General features: G+C 39.3%; 1 long non-coding RNA gene across 1 annotated transcript; it reads left to right on the top strand.

The window, feature by feature from the left end:
• The first annotated feature begins 7,843 nt into the window (after positions 1–7,843).
• LOC118162963 lies at positions 7,844–9,141 on the top strand. The gene is made up of 2 exons (XR_004748743.1): positions 7,844–8,267; positions 8,414–9,141. It is a non-coding gene; the product is annotated as an uncharacterized LOC118162963 (long non-coding RNA).
• The last annotated feature ends 11,739 nt before the right edge of the window (positions 9,142–20,880 follow it).

A 20,880-nucleotide genomic window follows, 5' to 3' on the forward strand; every position in this document is an offset into this window, starting at 1 on the left:
TGGAGACCTTATATTCTTAGTTTTTTTATACCAAGATGAGAAAAATAAAATTTTAAGCCTGAACCGAAGTTAACTGTGGCAGTAAAAGTACTATTAACAACAGCAGTCTTGATACAGGAGGAAAGATAAAGTTAAAGCATAATAAAGAAGATAGACTTTTCATGTCATGAGTGGCAAATCAATGAATGTGTGATTTAAATAGCATTAATCTGTAGAAAGATGTTGGGCAAACTTGCAAAAATATAATTAGGGAGTAATTAAATCCTACCTATAAGATAGATAAACAGTTATAATACAAAAACTCACTTGTCTTACATTTCCTCTCTTAGAAGACATACGTCAATATATTGTATCAGTTTTAGTGCTTTTCTTTCACCAGTGGTTAAAAAGTGCTTAAGCAGACAGGTGAAAATTGCCATCAGATGAAGGACTGGGGAGTTGGCAGAGAGCTCCTCACATTCTGGGGGACATTGGGGTGGGAGGTGGGACAGGGGCGGTGCAGAGAAAGATCTCTAGACATTAACTTCATGTAAGCTGCTCAGGAGTGTGCAAGGAGTAGGCCTTGCTTTCTGCCCTGCATACCTCCTGTCCTGCACATGGGACTTTCAGACTGCAAGTCAGGAACTGAGTGCCAGTGCAGGCTGTTCATGATAGGTCCTTCTAGTTTATCATTTTGGTATTGTTTTAACCACAGCTAGCAAGAGAATGCTCCAGAATCCTCTTTGTGCTAATTGGCTTTTCTACTGGGGTGATCCCTCTTTGTAAGATGTGGTTTTCTTAATAACTCATTGAATAATCTCTGGGGAAAAAAAAGAAAAACAGAAAAAAAAAAAAAAAAAAAAAAAGCACATCACTCTCATGCATGAAAATCACCCATCAAAGCAGATGGTGAAGTTTGATGAAATCAGCCTGCAAAACGTAATGAGTATAACACCACATCAGCAAGGCTTCCTTGAGGAGATAACTGCAGTCACAAAATCATTATGCCAGTTGCTAAAAAGAGGGAGGAATAATGATTCGCAAACAAGTCGTGTAACTTGCCTACAAGAGCACCACGGGGAGGAGTGCTGTTACTCATTACATTGAGTGTCAGCTCCAAAGAGGCCACAAGTGCAGCAGAACAATACCCGTGACATCTTGGGTGGTCAAAGGTTTCTTACATTGTTCCACATTCATTGTGCACTTGAAATTTTCTCAAAAAAGAAAGGAAGACTTTGGGCCTGCAAGAGGCTTGCTGCCTGCATAAATTAAATGGCATGCACTTCAATATACATATACACATACATATATATAAATATATATGTATATATAGCTTCACCACCTCACAGAACAGAGGAGAAAGCATCAGTTTTCAGCACTCTTCCAGCCTGTTATTCAGAAGAGGGAGGGGAAGGATACTTAGGCTTCTACCACAGTTCTTCTCTATTCCTTTTATTTGTATTTCATTTTGCAGGGTTCATTTTGCACACAGTCCCAAAAAAAAGAAAAATTCTTTTATTCTGCAGTTTTTTATTATAAATGCATGCGGAGTATATTGTATGGTTTTTCAGGCTGCATGGAATGAAGTGAAAAAGAGTTTTCAATCTTTTAATGCACCATGCTTGTGGAAGAGGCATAAGAAAATGGTCCATGGGGATCCTATATTATTATTTGAGGGATTTTTATTTTTCAGGCCTGGTCAGGTTTTATGACTGGTGTGTTTCCGAGAATGCACCTCTCAAGCACTGGGGTTTATAATGATTTCTCCTTACGCTATTTATCTCTCTTTTCCAGTTGCAGTGCATTTATCCTCATGCAGACAGAAGCATGACAGGAGAGGAGAAGAGATGTCAAAGAGATTCTGCCAAAGAGAGGAATATGGATTTCCCCGCTCCCCTCACTGAAGGATATTTTCAAGAAGATGCAAGGTTTTGCAATGCACAAATATATTAGCAGTGCAAAAGCAAACAGTGACATTTGCTGAAGTTCTGCTAAACTAGCTCAGGTTGTGTATACAGGGACAGAAGAATCTGGGGGCTGGCTGTTTGCCCTAAAAAGCATGCATTTTACAGTCTGTCCTCTGTGTTCCCCATCAAATTCTCCTCCATCTACTGTGAATCAGAAAATAATTTACTTTATTATAGCTCTCAATCAAAAAGTTAAAATACAAAATAGCTGATACTCATTTGATTTTTGCAAAATCTAGGCTTGCCATTTGATTTGCTCCTTCCTTTTCCTTTAGCTACGTAGCACAGCAGTTATTTCCAACATCTCTCCATTGGAACACTGGATGAGTAAATATTAGAAATATTTATCAGCAATCCCAACTCCTTTTTTAAAAAATATTCACACAACAGTTTTTTTTTTAATGCAGGATTTGGGGAGGTGACACTGTTTATGCAAGAATGTATTAATTCTCAGACAAGGTATGGGACTTAAATGTAATTACACAGTGTGATGACAGTGAAAGGCAGTCGAACACAGTATACTAAATAGTGAGATGCTGGGTCTTTCTCCAAGTCAGAAAAAAAATACAGATTTTTTTATACTGATCCACCTTTACAAACAGGTATAATCCTAGAAGGGGAATAGAGAAGACAGTGTTTTCTGCAAAAAAAAGGATGAGAAAATATTTTCAAATTGATTTGCAAAGGTACTAAAGGAGTTAGGTGCTCAAATCTTGTGGATTGGAATAAGTCGATTGTGCAAGGTTCTTTGCAAATCACAGCTGTAATGTCCATAAAAGAAAGACAATTTTGCAGCCAAGGCACCTAACTGGGAGTTGGTAGATCTGAGATTCACACATAGCTCTGTCTGACTTTGCAAGCTACTTGCCCTGTGCATTAAATTCTGCTTCTGTGAAGCACTAATGAGGGAAATGGCATTACTCAGCTGCACAGAGGAGTTCTGAGAATGTAGTCATTGTGATGCTGGGGGGACACATGCTTATATGATTTGGAGTCATTTTCTACAACTGGAAGCGGGTTTGGACATTAGACTTACTATAAACGCATAGGAGAAATAATAATAATTACTCAGAAGAAAAAGAAATCAAGCAGAACTTATTGTTTCTCTGGTAAAAAAAAAAAATACGACCTAGAAGAGATTTCCTCAGAACTTTAAATAAAGCAGATGTTTCCCTTTAAACAGGAAAAACTCAGCAATTATTATGTTGAAATAGCTTCACTCTATGAAGTAACATCTAGCCTCATTAAAAAGAGGCGAGGAACACAGACAAAATAGGAACATACGTGATGTCAAACCCTATTACCACAGTGTGAGACTGGTCACAGAAACAACGCCTGGCTGTGTGGTATCACCATCAGCAGCTCTGAGCAAGCTCTCCACGCCAACAAATGGAAACCAGACACAGACTCATCTGTAGACTAAGCTAAATAGGAACTGGGACTTCAGGTCTCTTAATTTTCCTGCGATACCAAGCTTTTGGCTTCAAAAAACTTAAAGAGGCAGATCTGCCTGATAGTGGGTGCTTCAGATGGATGTGAGGATGACTCAGCTCAGTTGCATTCTGGGTCTCCCAGTGAGAACATGCTGAGGAGACAGCTTTTGGGCCCTGTACACAAGATTGAAGCATCATTCACCATGCAAACATCTAACCCAACTCATCCACTCATTGATACTGAGTCTTCTCTTTCTCTCTGCCCCAGCCCTACAGGAGGCCAGACCTGGTGTTGACATGCAGGGAAGGATACTTTCTAAACTTTATGCTATTCATAAAGGAAAGCAAATACCCTTCATTTTACCCTTGTTAGTCCCAGCTGATTATGAAGTTTGGTGTTTGATTTTGGTGGTCTGGTTGGCAAACCGCACACTCTGCTCTCAGGTTGGCTTGGTAGGAGGATTGAGGAGAAGGCCATGCAGTGGTGCCTCTGCTTTCCGTACTAATGACACAAAGTTCATCACATGCTATAATGCCAGAAGGGCTACAGCTCTTCTGGTGCTTCCAGTAAATCTTCCCATGGATTCTTCAGAGGAAAATATTTAGAAATCTGTTCAAGAGAAATTCTGCAGTAAAGTAGCCCACAGGAACAATCTCTTGGGAAAGCCAAGGTAAAGCCAGTGCAGGGATTTTCCACCAAGGTTTCTTGGTACCTCTGCTCCATCAGTCTCTTTCACTTGGGTCAGTTACATCCAAACACAATGAAAAGCACTCCTAAAATTTCTCTTGACACACTCATCACACAACTCACACACTCTCATCTTTTTTCACAGACTCCTGGACTGCATTAAAATAACTCAGTTCCACTGGGGACATCTCTGATTACTCACTTTTAGTTTAGTTCCTAATTTGTCATCAGTGAGGAAAGGGGTTCAAGCTCAAAATCTAAACCTTTGGGGAATATTCAGATCTGGGACATTAATTGCCTTCTTAAGCAAACAATCCAGCAACATGAGCTCTTTCTCTGGAGGAAAAATGGAGCTCAGTGAGGTTGTGGCCTTATGGTCAGTTAACTGCCCTCCTGCTCCAGCAGCTCCAGGACAACCCAGCCCTTGATACCAGGTCTGGCAGCAGCCATGCTGCTCATACCCATGATGTGATACCTGCCTGGCACCCTATGAGCTCTGCCTCAACACCATGCCCCCAAAGCTACAGCCGAGCTGAAACATAAACACAAGGGCAACCATCCCAGTTTGCACTGTGTCCATATTCACCTGATTTAACATATTTTTGTTTCTGTGAGGGATATAAGTCATTCCTCCAGATCCCTTTTTAAGTGCAGTGTGTTATATTTTGAAGGCAAGTTAGGCTTTTTTCCTGTCTCTGGTGTCTAAATGAGATGAATCTCATAAAAGGATGTCCACAAATAAGAAAATAGGACCAGATCCACAGTTCCCTTTAGTTTGTGCACAAGTGAGCTGAGGGGGCAGTTCATTTGCAGTTTTCTTGTGTTTGGGCCAACTCTGACTGCTGGCAGTAGTCCCAGCATAGATGAAAACAGTTTGAGTATTAGCAAGGTATGGCTGGAGCTGAAAGCAAAAGAACTGCAAGAGACATCCTATATTCCCTGGCTGTTTTTCCAACTCAGCTGGAGAAATCAGACCCAGGTCTCACCCCTTTATTCCACTGAAGTGGTTCAAATTGAAATGGAGCAGACAGAAAAAAAAAAAAAGGGGGGGGGAGGGAAGGGAGGGGCCGGGAAGGGCAGGGACGGGAAGGGAAGGGAAGGGAAGGGAAGGGAAGGGAAAGAGACTGAATTGTAGTGGATTGAATCAATTCACTGGAAGCTCTAAATGTTTCTTAGGATGTTCTCAGAAACATGCACCCGGTGGCTGTGAGGCTACTGAAAAACCAGTATAACCATTACAGACTCCAGTGGCTGGACTGCAGTTCTTTCACCTTTGCTTCCAGGAGTGGAGCTTTTCATATATTCAGCCATAGGAGCACTTTTGTAGCTTAGCTAGCAGAAGACACCTAGATAGAGCTCTTGTGAGGGTACAGTTTCACAACCACCTAAATCATGCGTGAAATTCTAATATTTGTGTGGACGCATGTGTTATTCAGAGTATTAACCAGAAGAATGTCCAGCTCTTCACTTGTACCTACAAACACCTCATCAACATCCATGGTGATGGGATTTTAGGTGCCACATAGGGTCATAACTTTCTCCCTTTGATAGAGATGCCTCTGTTCCTGCCTTTTTGAACTACCATTCCCCAATCATTCATGAATGACTGACATAAATAGACTGATACAAAACACAAGGGTGAAATAAACCATAATGCCAAGTTAATCAAAATACAGAAATGCTGTCCTGGTCTGGTAGACAAGTGAGTGAGTGGGTGAGCCCCCAGTGTGGAGGGTAGCTCTGTCTATATGTTTGGTCTCACACACCTCAAGGCATGCCAGCAGACACCAGTGAGGTACTCCTCTGGTAGGAATACCCTTTTACCTCTCCTGCCTCCTTCATGGAAAGACACATTGATCTCATTTCTGTATTTACAGCAGCTTTTACTAGTTCCATTGAAATAGATCACCTTGAGAGATGGTTCAAACATTGCAAATCTCTTTAGTTTTTTTTCCCCAGCTGTTATGAAGGAAAAAAATAATGTTTAAATACCAACTTCAGGGAGGCTGCAGACAAAGGCATTACCTTTTCCCAGATGTGGATTCTGCCTGACTTTGAAGTAAATCTACTGAGCCATCCTTGAAATCATTCTACGTGTTCTGTCATTATGTTAAACTGTTAATTGTCCTAGTTTCCAACATAATGTGCATTAGAATCATTAAGACTCACTACTCTAGCAGGTTTTCCTCTCCAGTCATTCAGTCTACTTTAAAAAGAAAAGTATTATTTGAGTCTCTGAGGTTTTGAGTATGTTCACAAGTGCTATGGAAATTTGCCATTTAGCTTAATGGAAGCAGGAATCAAGACTTAAGATGTTCCCCTGGCATGCAGAAAGATTCACAGGTAAAAAGCCTAAAATGATGAGGTATACAGAAAAGTTTTAATCTCTTAGATTTAAGGAAACACGCCCAATCTGGGGGGAAGTCACAGTTCAAGTTTACTGTCTGTGCTTTAAAATGTTATGGTGAGCTTTATGTGACGAACTCCATACTGGCAGACTGATCAGTGTTGGGGTTGTAGGTAAACTGTAGGTAAGTGTTGGGGTTTTGTTTTTTTCTTTTCTCTGGAGTAGTAGTCTTTTTCAAAACACTGTCTGCTCCAATCTTGCTCAAGCCCTCCTGATTTTAACACAACATAGACCACTAACAGGGATACCGAATACTGCTAATAGGGATTTCAAGGATACTGAAATAAATCTCTAATACCTTCCTCCACTGAGATTTGAACTTACCCATAAGTTTACAGTGTTAGCTCAATATTCCAGTTTTGTTTTCTTTTTTTTTTTAACTAGAAGCTCTGCTGTGTCCCCACAATTCTCCTGGCTGGTTCACAACTAGAGAAATACATAAGAGGTCAGGAAATTTATTTCACTGCTTCAAAAAGAAATTAATAGAATTGATTAGCCACAGTATCTCAAGGCTTAGATCCATGCTTTGCTGAAGAAATTCATAATATCCTGAAAGTTGAAATCCTGAAATATCATTTCATTGCTGTGAATAAGTCCAAATCAGCTATTCGTTGCACTCAGTAAAGATACAGTACAGTGAACAGAATGATAAGCCTAGCTCGCTGTTAGCACTGTAACGAAAGCAGCAAACCATGACAAGGTTAATCCCTGCCATTAAGAGTGACTATAACACACCTTGTTGATATTAATAAGGTCTTTGAGCTTTATTTTCTAAAAGGCTTAATAAGTCATAGTGTGAAGTTGACCCAAATGCTGCTGATGCTTTTCTGTCATCGAATGATATGCCTACTTTGCAATTGGCAGAGTAGGATGCTCTGTAGATCCTGTTTCTTAATCAGAGATTAAAGTAGCTATCATGGTTGTAGATATGGAAAACTTTAAGAAATATTATGCCTCTTACAGAGTCTTAAAGTATCATTCAAGACCTATTCAGAGACCCACAGTAGAGTCTGTAGGACTTGGAATCATGGTTGTAGCCCCTGCACCCCTTCTTTCCTTTGTTTCAATGGCTTCCATTTTTCAGTTATAAAAATGAAATACTGTCAGCATTACACATTTACTTAATCCATTTCTTTACTGCTAATAAGCAGACAAGATCTTTAATGGCTTCTCCACTGAAATCTAGCAAGATCAAAACCCCTAAAAGAACAAAATATGTGCTTGAACAGTGACACAAGAAGCATGCACTATCACAACATTTACCAAACAGCAAATTTTATGTATTTTTTTAAAGTGAAAAATATAAAAATAAAAAAGCAAATATTGCCTAACAAGCTGTGCATTCAGCGTTCTTAGGTTGTGTTTTCTGAAGGAAATGGTTGTTTGTTTTTTCAACTCTTCCCTGAAGTCTTATTAGGTGTCATCATTGCTCAAAACTGTTCACCAAGCAACTCGTGCAACTAGTCTACAGATTGTTCAAAAGCAATCCACTGCATGTGTCAACAAACTTGAGGTTGATCTCTGATTACTTGTTTTATTGTTTTAATTGGGTGCATCAGACACATTATATTCTTGGGTTTGTTTGTTTGTTTGCTTGTTTGTTTGTTTTTCTGCAGTTAAGTTACAGGTATAGATATTCACATCTGTCAGTCTTAGGACACAGAGTAAAGTTATTTTTGATCGACCCAGCAGCCCCATGACACATGATACAAATGAAGAGAGCTTTCAGAAAAACACCATGAAACCAAGATACCATTCTTAACTGAGCTCCAAAACGTTATCACTTCAATACTGTAAGTAATAAAGTAAAACCTAGTTGTGAGTAGGTAATGAGAAGAACAGCAACAAAGTGGTCATATGCTATTGTAGCTCCACGCTGCACACTTATTCTGGCGCTTTTGTATATTTTCTATTTGTTTTTTCCTTATCTATTAAACAGTGAGATCTCTGGAACTACATTATGTTTGATATCTTGCTTCATGGAACAGAACTCAACTTGGGACCATGCAAATGTTAAATTTACTATCAGGTAAAAACCCATTAACACTCAGGAGTATTTGCTGCAAAGAACACAGAAAGGAGGGTGACTACAGCTGGGAAGAAATCTTTCTTGTTTTTTGTTGTTGTTGTTTATTTGTTTTTTAAACAAGAAACTTTCTTGGGTGGAGAAAGTGGAAAAGCTTAAACTTCTTGGTTGACACATCAAAAGTAAAGCTAGCACACAAAGGTGACTAGATAACTTCAGTCAGGATTTCATTTTCTCACCTACTGTTCCTGTATATTTACATGATCTTGCTCTCAGTGTACTGCTTTTTCCTTCTCAAAAGTAAAAAAAGTGAAAAGCTCCTTTCTGCAATTCCTTTTGGCTGCTATCTCATCAATCCCACTCTAAGCAGGTAATAATTCCACTGTTGAATAGACAAAAGAAGCAGCTGTGAAGTGTATTTTTAAATGTTTCCTAATGGTTGTCTTGTAGATCCTTGGGTCCAGGAGAGCCCAGTTCAGCCACACTTCACAGTGCCATTAGCATACAAGCCAAAAAGGCCCTTTTCTTGGCATACACAGGGAATACAAAATCAAGGAATATATATACCCGATGGAAAAGCGACAGCTTCACTGCCCTTTGCTTCAATGGTTTGTTGCTAGCAATCTTTGGTCCTGTGTATGAGAAAAAAAAATCAAGTGCAAAATGTCACAAATTATTGCTGAAATATTTATGAATGTAAAAATGTAATGATAAAGCTTCAGATGCTGTTATCACCATGAGTAATGCTATTTATGCGACCTTCTCAGCACAGCTCACTAAGTGCCACTGGAATTTCTGTTCAAAAATTATTCATCCTAGCAGAAGGTCATGCCATCTCACTGGGTTAAAGTCACAAATTTCCCAGAGAGTGTATGAGCACGTGTTTGGATTTAAGGAAACAACCCCCTCCCAAAAGTTAATGATGGAGGTCGTTACAAGGTCTAAGCAAAGCAATTATTTTAAACTACAAGCCAACAAAACATTCGTTTTCTTTGTTTTTCTCCAGGTTGTCCTTGACTTTCAGAGCTGGAAGACAGCTGCAGGCAGGAGGGCAGCCAAGCTAGCCAAGAAGGAGCTGCAATTAGTTTCAAAACCTTCCATGAACAGTACAGGAAGGCTCATGTACCTCCCTCCCAAGGCTTCAGTGGGGGATAAGGCACCCACATATATGTTTTTTTAATACAATCTCCCCCTAAGTTCACCTGCTAAATCAAAGGCAAGTCCTAGTGGAAAACAAGCAGGAAATGAGACAATAGCAAAGATAAGGTTATAAAGGAAACTTTGGAGGCAACAACATGAGCAGCCAATAACGGGGGACCACATCTGCCTGACGGATATCCAGCAAGTAAGATTTACCTTGCCCAGGCAGAGCCCAAGAACAAAGGAAAAACTGAAATCCTTAGAGATATATAGGAATGGGGAACGTGGATTTTCAGCACGTGCACAGAGGCACCCACAAAGAAGAGAAGGCTGCTACCTATAACCAGAAATGAGAGCAAGCAGGAGGAGAACAACATACTATAATGCATGGGTAAGAGCCAAGCTGATGTCATGAGTTTTGTTAACTCTCTGTTGGGCATGGGAGCAATGTTCTGTTGGAAATACACCATTTTTTTTTCAGAGACGCCTTATGTAGATGTCAACTGCTGGGGTGGTCAAGCATATCCAGACAACAAAAAAGCAGGTGTTACCCCAAAAATCCACCCTGAGAAAGTTCAAATGAAGCAGAGTCACTCTAGATATAATGCAGACTGCTTCGCCAGCCTACCAGATGCATCAGGTGAGATCCTGTTCCTGTTTCTGCTCCTGCTCCAGCCTTTGCACCAGGTAAAATAGTGTTCAAAGGCAGCTTGAGATCCCTGTGTCTCACTCTGTGGGTTCTGACCTCCCAGAGGAATCACTAGCTCAGCTCAGGAAATGGATATATGCTGCTTGTTCAATTCTCCTGACACTCCAGGTACTGGATTTCCCCACTGCCAGACTTACTAGAGTGAGGAGGCTGCTGCACGAGGCAGACCCCATGGCTGCTCACAGCAGCACTTCTCCACAGAGTCCTGTGTGAGACTGTGTCGCACTCTTGTGTAACAGTGAGAGAGAAATAGAGAAAATGGAAGAAAACAGGAAAACAGGAGGAAAAGGAAATCCAGGAAGAAATAAGCACCAAAAAGTGGGGAAAAAAGGAGTAATGGGGAGAGCAGGGAAAGTTGTGTGAAGGGGACAAAGAAGGAAGAAAAGCATCTCACCTTTATATTGTAGTCCTCTTTATCTCCCACCCATTTCTTTTCAAGCATTACCGTTTTTGCCGATATTGTCTCCTTGTTCCTTTGCACCTTCAAACAAAATACCTGAGACATTTTCTTTTTTTTTTCTTTTTTTCCTTTTTTTTCTTTTTTTTCCTTTTTTTTTTTTTTTTTTGTCAAAAATGTGCTTAAGGTGTCACACTATCTCTTCAATCACTTCCAACTGATACTGAATGTAATACAGCCCTTCTCCTGGCCAGAAAATCTTTTGCAATAACTCATTATCCGTTTGTTTGTTTGTTTGTTTTTTTGTTTGTTTTCTCTACAAGGTTTCTGATACGTGTAGAGAAAAATTGTCTGATGTGGAGGTAACCTATACTGGGGGCACATATGTACCATACAGGGTAGTACATACATAGACATGTAGAATGCAGTGCTGATATTGGATCATTCTGTCTGAATGTCATACTCCAATGATTCTCAGTGTTCCACTTCAAAATAGATTGGCCAAGCAGTCAGAAGTCTAATTTTAGTTATTTTGATGCTAGCTAATTATGCTATGGCACATATTACTACTCCAAATAAGAATTGTAGATAGCAGGTGGGAATTTGTGCAAGATTTCACACAGGAGTATTTCCAGACTTCACAAATATACTGTAATATAAAAAGTTGACTGTAATGTTAAGTTGTGATGCCCATAAAAGTGATTTTTAATTCATTTCTCTGATCTTCAAAGTCAAATTGTCATTGTTGCTTCTCAGGTTTTGTGTTCTCCTTCCAGTATGGATTACATTCTTAACTTCCAATAGATTAAAAGGTTTATTCTTACTAAGTTATTTCTATTGGTTTCATGGATTTGGGTATAACAAAATCAAAGACAGATTTTATTCTCAGACTCCAAAATATGTGCTTAGAAGTCTATAAAATATTTTTAATTGCACTGCTTCAAAATTCCAATTGAAAAATCTATTTTTCCTTCACGTAAAAAGGGAACAGTTGCATATTAGCATTCATATCAAATGAATCTTACTCCAGCAAAATGAACAGTGATTTAAACAATGAGCTATGTAACATTTCAGTGTAAATTGATCAGAAAAATGGTAAAGTTGTGCCCTATATTCTGATATGGAAATTTTTTCATGCAAAATGCATGTCATTTGGCAAAAGCAATGTCAGGGAAAAGTTACTGACAAAAGCTGCTGCTGTATGAGCTGATTCAAAGTAAACATAGTTAAGATATCCTTATGCTTAAACAAAGCAAATCACATCTCAGAAACAAAGAGATATACTATAAACTTATTGAAAGATTTGCAGCTGTAAACTGATAGGATGTGTAGCCTTCAATTCTCTGAGCATTGTACGCCTGAGGGAGGTTATGTTGACTTGAATAGATTTACTCCCAACTGGTACCAGCCTAAGTGAAAGAATCAAGCTCTGTACATAGACATTCTCACTGTTAACTAAAAACCTGAGGGAAAATTGTATGACGGCATTCCTCGAATTTTCTCCACCCCTAAGATGTTGCAAGATACAATCAAGTGCACTGCAAGATGCTTAATCTTATTTGCATATTTTCCCATCACTTTATGAAAGACATTGGAAAAAAGTTACATAAAGCAAGACTTGCTTTGCCTGGATAATAAATGTGAACCAGTTTAAGGTGTGTCAAGGACAGCTCTACTCATTTCGGACTTCCTTTGGTGATTCAGGCTTTGCAGTATTTTCATCCACAGTTGTTATGCAGAACACTGAAAGCTATTGAAAATTTCATAACATTTGTACTTGAATCACACAAGAGAGTAGCAGCAAGTTTGATTACTTTAGTTTAAACTATAGTAATGCTACAGACTTTTTTAAAGTGTAATTCATTTCTGACTTACTTGTGGTGACTTGCAGAGTGGTTAATTACTGCTTGGAGGCAAAAATTGTGGCACAGAGGTCATTAAAAAAAGAAAGATTTAGGGAGTGCAAAAAAAGTCAGTTTTTCAGAACTGGTTAATTTGTCCAGAAGGGGATACATTTTTATAGCATGCATAAAGCAGAAATATTTATCTTGAAGCAAAACCACAGTATTTTCCTTTCTGTTTTTAGAACCAGCCATTTGGTTGTTCTGCAATATTGTTAAACAGATATTTCATTGTTACTAGTTTTTATTACATTATTTTCCCTGCCATTGAATTTGGATTTTTTTCAGGTAATTTGGTATGATAAAATGACACTTCTCAGCTGTCCCTCAAATCCTGTTGATGATACCTGAAGAAAATATCCCAAAGAAAATGAAGTGAATCTATCAAAAAAAAAAAAAAAAAAAAAAAAAGGAAAAATTATCCTAAATAATTTTGTTGTTTTAGTTGCATTAACTTCATATTCCCTACAAACAGCCTTAACATTGATGCCATGTTAATTCAGGACATTTCTACTCCTTGACATCATGCTCAGACTTGACTACCTCCTGCTGTTTACCATAGATTTTATTGAATGTAGAAACACAAGCACCTTGCTAATCTGGTCCAACAAAGTGAGGCAGATCCTTTCATGAACACCTCAGCCTAATCACAAACGAAGCAAACAAATGGGCTGAGAGAACTGATTGGAAACAGAATTTACTTTTGCCATCAGAAGCTGAGGCACTGCATGTCTGAAGGCTAGTAAAACACAGAAGCAGAGAAGAGGATTCTGTTACATGAGCTCAGCTAATGGAGACCAAGGAAAAAGCATTGTCTAAAATGCATGGGAACCCAAAGAGCTGATTTTTTAATGGGAAACATAAAGACCTATGTTTCTGGGAGTAAAATAGAGGTGTTGAATTTTGGGAATTTAACATGAAAAATGTCTGTTCCTGGTTTAAGTGCTTAGACTCATACCCAGAGAAAGAAACGTGAAGTGGATATATATCACTCTAGTTGAATTGTATGCAATTAACAGTCTACTTCTTTTTTTTCTTTTCTTTTCTTTTCTTTTCTTTTCCCTTCTCACACAAGGCACTTTTCTCCATTTTTTTTAATGTTTAATCCAAAGTTTAAATCAAGATGGTTGTTAATGGCAGACTGCCCTACCCTCATCCCAGAGCACATAGTTATTTGCCAGGACCCCACCAGACCCCCACACTCTTCACTGTGTTGGGCCATAGACTGGCCTCAGTAAATCGAACCAAAAATGAAGCCATTGTAGATTTACCATAGGACCTGGTTTCTTGGTTTCTCAGAGTAGTAAACTTTGATTACATTGATGAATTTGAGGTTCAGGTCTTTATAGAAAACTGGGTTCTACCAGGCTCTGAAATAGATTTTTCTTTAACTAAGTACTTAGCACTCCCTTGCAAACAGATACACATTTACAGGTACACACTTTCTACATTACTAGGAACTTCACCATTGCTAGCACAGGCTCCTCAGTCATAAGTCTGCTGTATGTGTGTACTGGACAAGTTGTACATATTGTGATTTCTTATTCTGGTAAAAGGTCTTCTTTTTAGGTATTTTATATGTATCTTTTTATTTATATGTATCGGAAATGGCCGTACCAGGTCATATCAAAGGTCCATTAGCTCATTATCCTCTGACTGTAGCTAAAAGCAGATGCTTAATATAAAATATCAAAAGGACAGCACAGAGTATTACTTTCCCATTATGTGTTCTCTGTTTCTGATGTTCTGTGACTCAGAGAAGTCAGTAAAGCTTAGGAAATTCAGACATACGCACACAGAGGACTTTCAGTTGTTAAATTTTTTATTCTGTATATTCCAGAGGTGGATGACTTGCAAGGATAAAAGGAAAAGCAGCTCTCTGCTGCCTCTGTGGAAGAAAGGGGAAAACCTAGACTGGGCATACTTCTTTTATGCAAAATAAATATAACCCAGTGTACCTATGTTGTCTACTGCGATTTTAAAAGGATATTAAGTGGTACATGGGAATGTATTTCTGAAAGGAGGCCCAAAACTCTAAAATAATGGTCATTCTACTTCCCCCATAGCACCCCAAAGTTTCTCTCCCATGCACCCAAGCAGACATAGGCAAGTGAGAAAGAAATATAGTTAGCATGTTCCAGAAGATTTTCACTGTCAAGTTTCTATTGCCTTGAAGTTCAAAAGATAAGTTTCAAAGACTGATTTCCATACAAATCATTATCTTTATCCCAAGTTAGCTCTTAAGATGGTCCACGCTGGCAAAAGTATTAGAACCAGGTTGCTTTATAGATTACATTTAATTTCCTTGAACAAAATTCCATGTTCTGGTCTTGTTCATACACTCAGATTACCTGATATTTTGATTCTGCCTCCAGCACTTCATTCAAACATGTAATTTTAATCAAATTATTTTTATCTTTTTTGTGTCAACACCTCTTTTAGTCATCAAGAAAATTCATTTTAAAATATAGTTCATACCAAATATAGTTCAGGTTTCCAGAAGTACATGAGTTACTGTGTTACCCCCCCAACACGGTAACTTAATCCCCCGATCCCATCTATAAAAGTACCTTTCATTTTTCTCCTTCTCTCCTATACAACTCTGAGGAAACCAACTTCTTTTTAACACATGACACCAGGGAGGTCACATATGGAAGCAAGTGATTGCAGAGCACTAGTATAATGTATAATGTACGAGCACATGTGCAGCCTCAAGAACCCAGCACTCAGCAGATGGCTTCACACCAGGGCTATCAGCCAGGAACTAAAGATTCATGTGTGACCAGAAACAAAAAGTTAAAAGATGTGGAACTAGGCTTTCTGCATTTAACTCAATGTATTTGGGTTAAGCCAAGTGCTTTAAACAGCTCTTTAGTCCAGATGTTGAGAACATTAATATATGCATTGATGTAGAATTTTGAACAACCCTAATAACAAATGAATGCTTCATTTCAGAACATTTGCTGGAATCCCTCAAGTTTTCCTTACCCTTTTCTTGCTTTGGCCCAAGAAGCACAGACTCCCACTTCATCCCTGAATAAAACAGCCAGGTGCCACTGAACACTGACATGACCTTTAACAGAGCAAGACCCAGTAGCATCACTCACCCCCAGGAAACAAGGACCAGCGTATTTTGTTTCCTTGGCATGAAATTTACATCTATGCACTAATGCTGATTTTTGTTTATCAAATGTGGAAAGAACAGAGACACACGAAAGCAGAATGCATATGTCTGTAAATCCTTTAGGGATTAAAGGGCCTAACACAGGGGGTCTGGCAAGAGCTTTTAAACTCTGTTATTATTAAAATAATTCCATAGGCCCATGTATCCAGCTGCCCACTCTCATGATTTTATCAAGATCCTCCCTGTAGCTGACACAACAGTCTCTTCCGGCATCTGGAGATTACATGACAACTTCCACTTTCATTGAAAATAATAATAAAAAAAAGCTCCAAAGTTCACAAAGAAGATCTCAAAACTGGGAACGAAACATAAGCAGAAAAAAAAAAAAAAAAAAAAAAAAAGTACATTTTAATAATTGATTTTGAAGTCTGTCTCACCGGAGTGTGAAGGCCTCCCTTACGATTTCAGACAGGTGATTATTGCAAGCAGTTACGGCTTAGCTGCAAGGCTGGCTCTGACCTCCACAAATTAGTACAGAGCTGGGATTTTGGGATCTTGGCTCCTGGTCTGAATAATCTATAAGCTACCAAGGAAATAAAAGACATGTAATATGGAAGAAAGTATTGCTTGGGAAGCAAGATGTCTAGCACCCAATGAGAGGCAGAGCGAGAAGGAATAATCTGAGTCTGATGGATGAGCACATGGCAGCACAAGTGATATCAGTATCTTGGTTCCAGTACACCTGGCTGTGGTCCTCAACAGCCATAAAATGCTTTGGGATTCTTCAAGGTAAAGAGAGTCCCCTGAGCACCAGTTATCATTACCGTGCCATGCAGCTCTGTTTGCACAGCAGGATGCCCTGATGCCCACAGCAAGTGCTGCTTGAAGCAGCAATCACTCAAACCACCTGCCAATGCAAAGCCATAGATGAGCCAAATGCCAGGATTTAAAATGTTTCTATACCTTAAAATTAGTTTCTTTTAAATTTAAATTGGACACACCAGGCTAGTTTTTGATGTCCACAGTGACAGTTCAAAGGGCACCCCCAAAAAAAGGGAACCCTAGCCAGACAACACTGGCACTTTGTGCAGTGACAATAAATCTCCCCACATCTTCATTTGCAATGTGAGAAAAAATATCAAACCCTTATGAAAGGTAACATTTCTACACTGATAAGAATCTCTTTTGTAAAAGAGAAAATATATTCACTCTTCCCAGACTTAAACCCTTAACTACTGTTCTGAAAGAGTTTATCTCAAAGCCCCTCTCCCCATTTCATAGAGTGGAAGATTTAATCAGACTGAAGTAGGAGGAGACCAAGGGGCAGGAAAGCTTTTTACAAAGGAGACAGGTAAAATTTCATCCTTTCCATTAGCCAGTTTGAAGTAGAGGGGAGTTGACAGGTTTTTACCCTTCCTTTGGTAATTTAAGCATTTGCATTGGAGTGTCTGGGAGTTACCTCTTTTTTTCCTTCAGAGGTAGCTCTGACCCAAGGATGTTGCTTTGTGGGATCAGGAAGGATATTTTTTTTTTTTTCCAGTTGGGCAAATACAGACCCTCAGCTTGTCCCATCTTCCTCTTAGTACCACAAAGGCACAGTTAATACAAGAGATTTCAAATTATAACACTCCCATTGAAGCAGTTTTCAGGAACATTTCACTCATGGCAGTTTGCAGTTGCTGTCTGAGGAGAAGCAATAGCTAAAGCCCAGGAGTACGTTTTGCCACCATGAGATTTGGAGGCTGAGAGGAGCCCTGTTCATAGACCTGTCTGTGTTACTGCACTGGTGGGAGCTCATGGATCTTATATCCTGAAGCAACATGGAAAAGAGCTGGTACATCAACTTCATAAACTAGCAGCTTATGTTGTCTTCAGTTGCCTATATGTCTGGATCAATGGCTTACTGCTCAATCCATTTATAATGTGTTACTGGAAACTGCACTTACATTTCTCCTGGTTTGCAGCTACATGCATATAGCTTACCACTCAGCACTATATCTCTATAGATTGCAAAGCTTTTTACAAATCAGAAACGTTTATGGAAAGGAGAAAATGAACACAAGGTAGAATTACCCACGTGTACAGACAACCACAGGCAGAGCAACACAAAACCCTGACTCCCCGTCCACTTCTGAGACACTTGAGTACCCAGTTTGACCTTGGCCAGTTCAAGAACTAACACAGTTTCTATTTAGTGAGTGACAGACTCATTGATGATCAGTAAATGGATGTGATAAACTTATTTTGAATTAAAAAATAATAATCAGAAAATGGAAATTAAATTAATGGATTACATTGGTTTGGGATTATTCACTGAACTCATCAGCTAGGATTGCACCCATAGCTGAATTTATAATAAGCACAGCAAGCTTATTTGGGTGAGAATCCCATTTCCAGTGATTATAGAAGGAATGAGACACCATCTAGCCATCACATCTGGGGGACATGGAGGAGGTGTGTCTGCTAGGACAAGGCTGATCCCTTCCAGCCAAGGTATACACTCCTTTCAAGAAGGCAGGAGATGATTTTACCATAGGCTGTCAGAGAAACTGTGCCAGTTAGGGGAAGCTTTAGTTTCCAGGATAGGTTCTACTGGTCTGTCTTCACTAGCTCTACCTCTGTGCCAGATCCATTGCTTTTGCACACCTTAGAAAAAAAAACATTCATGTAAGCATTTAACAGCAGAGTCCTGTCACTCCCCATCACAGTGCATAATCAGACAGTGTAGCCAGGGCACAAGCCCTGAGTGCGATCATATAAATATCTGGTGGGCATTTGTAAGCTGGCACTAGAGCCAAATTTATGAACTGTTCTTGCAACCACTGCCCCAGCTCCTTTACCCAGTCTTATAAAGGACCTGATTTCATTTCCAAAGACTGCCAGGACTCAGCTTCTCAGCCTGCCTATCTCACACTATGCATGTGTTGACAACTATTTTTTCCTCATCCATATATTCAAAGCAGAAGCTAAGAATGCAAAGGTTATTCACTTCCAAAACCGCTCTCCATGGACAGACCTACGATGTCTCTGATGATGAATAGCACCATGCTGGCATGCAAATTTGCTAAATGTAACCAAGGAAACAGGGTCCTTACTAATACCATACTCTTCTCTGAGCATTTGCTGGAGGCAGAATAACATCTCTGGTATCTGTGTGCTGTCACTCACCTCTGGGAATGCAATGTAAAAATAATTACATATGTATAATGAGGAATTGGAAGGAAATGTGTTGTATGTAAATACAGCCAGAAAGTCCTCTTAATAAATGGACTGATTTGATCAGGAAACCTGGTGGAGCAGAATAGCAGTTTTGATTCCCACTGGGGAAAAAAAAAAAAAAAAAAAAAAAAAAAAAAAAAAAAAACTAAGTATGCAGAAAATACAGCACTGCCCAGGCCATCTAGGTACAAATTTGTTATTAACACACATTTGGGCATATGGAAGGGTTTACCATAATGATGGCTGGATGGTGCAGCTGTAACCATAGTACACTTGAAAAGTTAGAGCAAGATTACACTATACCTGTGTGGGCATCTGCACTACCTTTAAAATAATAATAATAATAAATAAATAAATAAATAAAATGAAGCCTTGAGACAGCCCTACCAGCTGAGGGCATGACTAGATGAATTGCGAGTCTAGTTAACTAGGAGAAGGCTTGCGGCTGGCCTGGTGTGCCAGACTTCCATGCTATCTGCAGACAAGTGCTTGGTGAAAGCAGTTCTGGGACTTGAACCAGGGAAAATGATTTCTGGAGGAACTTGAAAAGGGTTGAAACTTAAGCCTGGCTTTGGATCATGCTCATGGGCTTTATGGAAATGCTATATCTCTCATGGGTTGCTGTTCCTCATGTCTTCCACTATGCACTCCCCAGCCCCTGCCCATGCTCAGCAGTCCTCTTCCACCTTCTGGCAAAGCCAGACCAACACAGAAGGGCAAAGGGAGCACATTGACCTGTGAGAAGAGCAGAATTAATTACCCTTATGGGAAATTAGTACCACAAATATGATGTCAGTGTGAGACAAGCTATCAAGTGCACCTGGGAGAGCAGTTGGAGTGTCACAAGGCAGAGGCAGGTAACCTCTTTGCAGGACAGCTGTGAAGATACCGAGTGATGATCACATCAACACACAGTCCTGTGGTGGCACCAGGACAACAGGGAGGGGACCATGGTGAAGTCAGCAAACAGAGAAGGGAGAGCAGGGGAGCTAAGGGAGTCTGTATGTTGCAGACTTCTGGGATAGAGTTAGGTGTTTCCAGGCTGAGCAATTTTTTTAATTACAAAAATTGATAAATTGCAAAAAAGTTTGGCAGTTCAGTACATTTTGTGAAGAACTGCAAAACCTGGACATCTACCCAAAAATTTGGGAAATTTATCTAAAACATCCAAGAATGCTAATGGTAGGAAATGACAAGAAAAAATGTCTTTGTATGGTTTCCAGTATTTCCTGATATCCTTTAGAGCTGCAGTACCCAAAGAATACCTGTGGTATTTTGGTAATTCTATGCTTGCTCCCACAGACTCGAAGAAATGCCAACATGTGCAAAAATGTAAAATTAAACACCATTTCTAACCTCAAAAAAAGCTTCATATTTAATTCATTTATGCTTCAGGGAAGGGCTCAAGTTAATTGGTATTTTCTGTGAAATGTCTTTTGCATCTTTACTTTTGACTCCTCCATGACATCGTAGCAATCCCAATGCACTTTGTACCAGCTGAACGTCTGGCACTGGTATTTCACACTACTTAGAGAAACACATTGCATTTTCTCAATTCATTTTCTGAAAATGATGTTAAACAGGACAAAGCCTCCTTTCTTATGTAGGTGGTGGCTTGCACTTTCTGGTGACTATGAGGTCCCTATCCACATCTTAAGCTTAGCAACTACAAAGACAAAAAAGTCTAGCAATAGATACCAAATCATTTCATTTTAAATGTAGAGGGTACTGAGTGAAATCTAACACAGTCCAAAAAATGGTTATGTGTAAGTTCCATGTGTTTATTAAAAGGTTTGTGAAGTCAATTTGGGTTCCAAGTTCTTCATGTTCTTTATAAAAAGACTCATAGGGAATCATGATGTCATCAAGTCAAAACAAGATTGGGTGAAG

This window comes from Oxyura jamaicensis, chromosome 2 (assembly GCF_011077185.1).
Source record: "Oxyura jamaicensis isolate SHBP4307 breed ruddy duck chromosome 2, BPBGC_Ojam_1.0, whole genome shotgun sequence".
In the NCBI taxonomy this organism is placed as follows: domain Eukaryota; kingdom Metazoa; phylum Chordata; class Aves; order Anseriformes; family Anatidae; genus Oxyura; species Oxyura jamaicensis.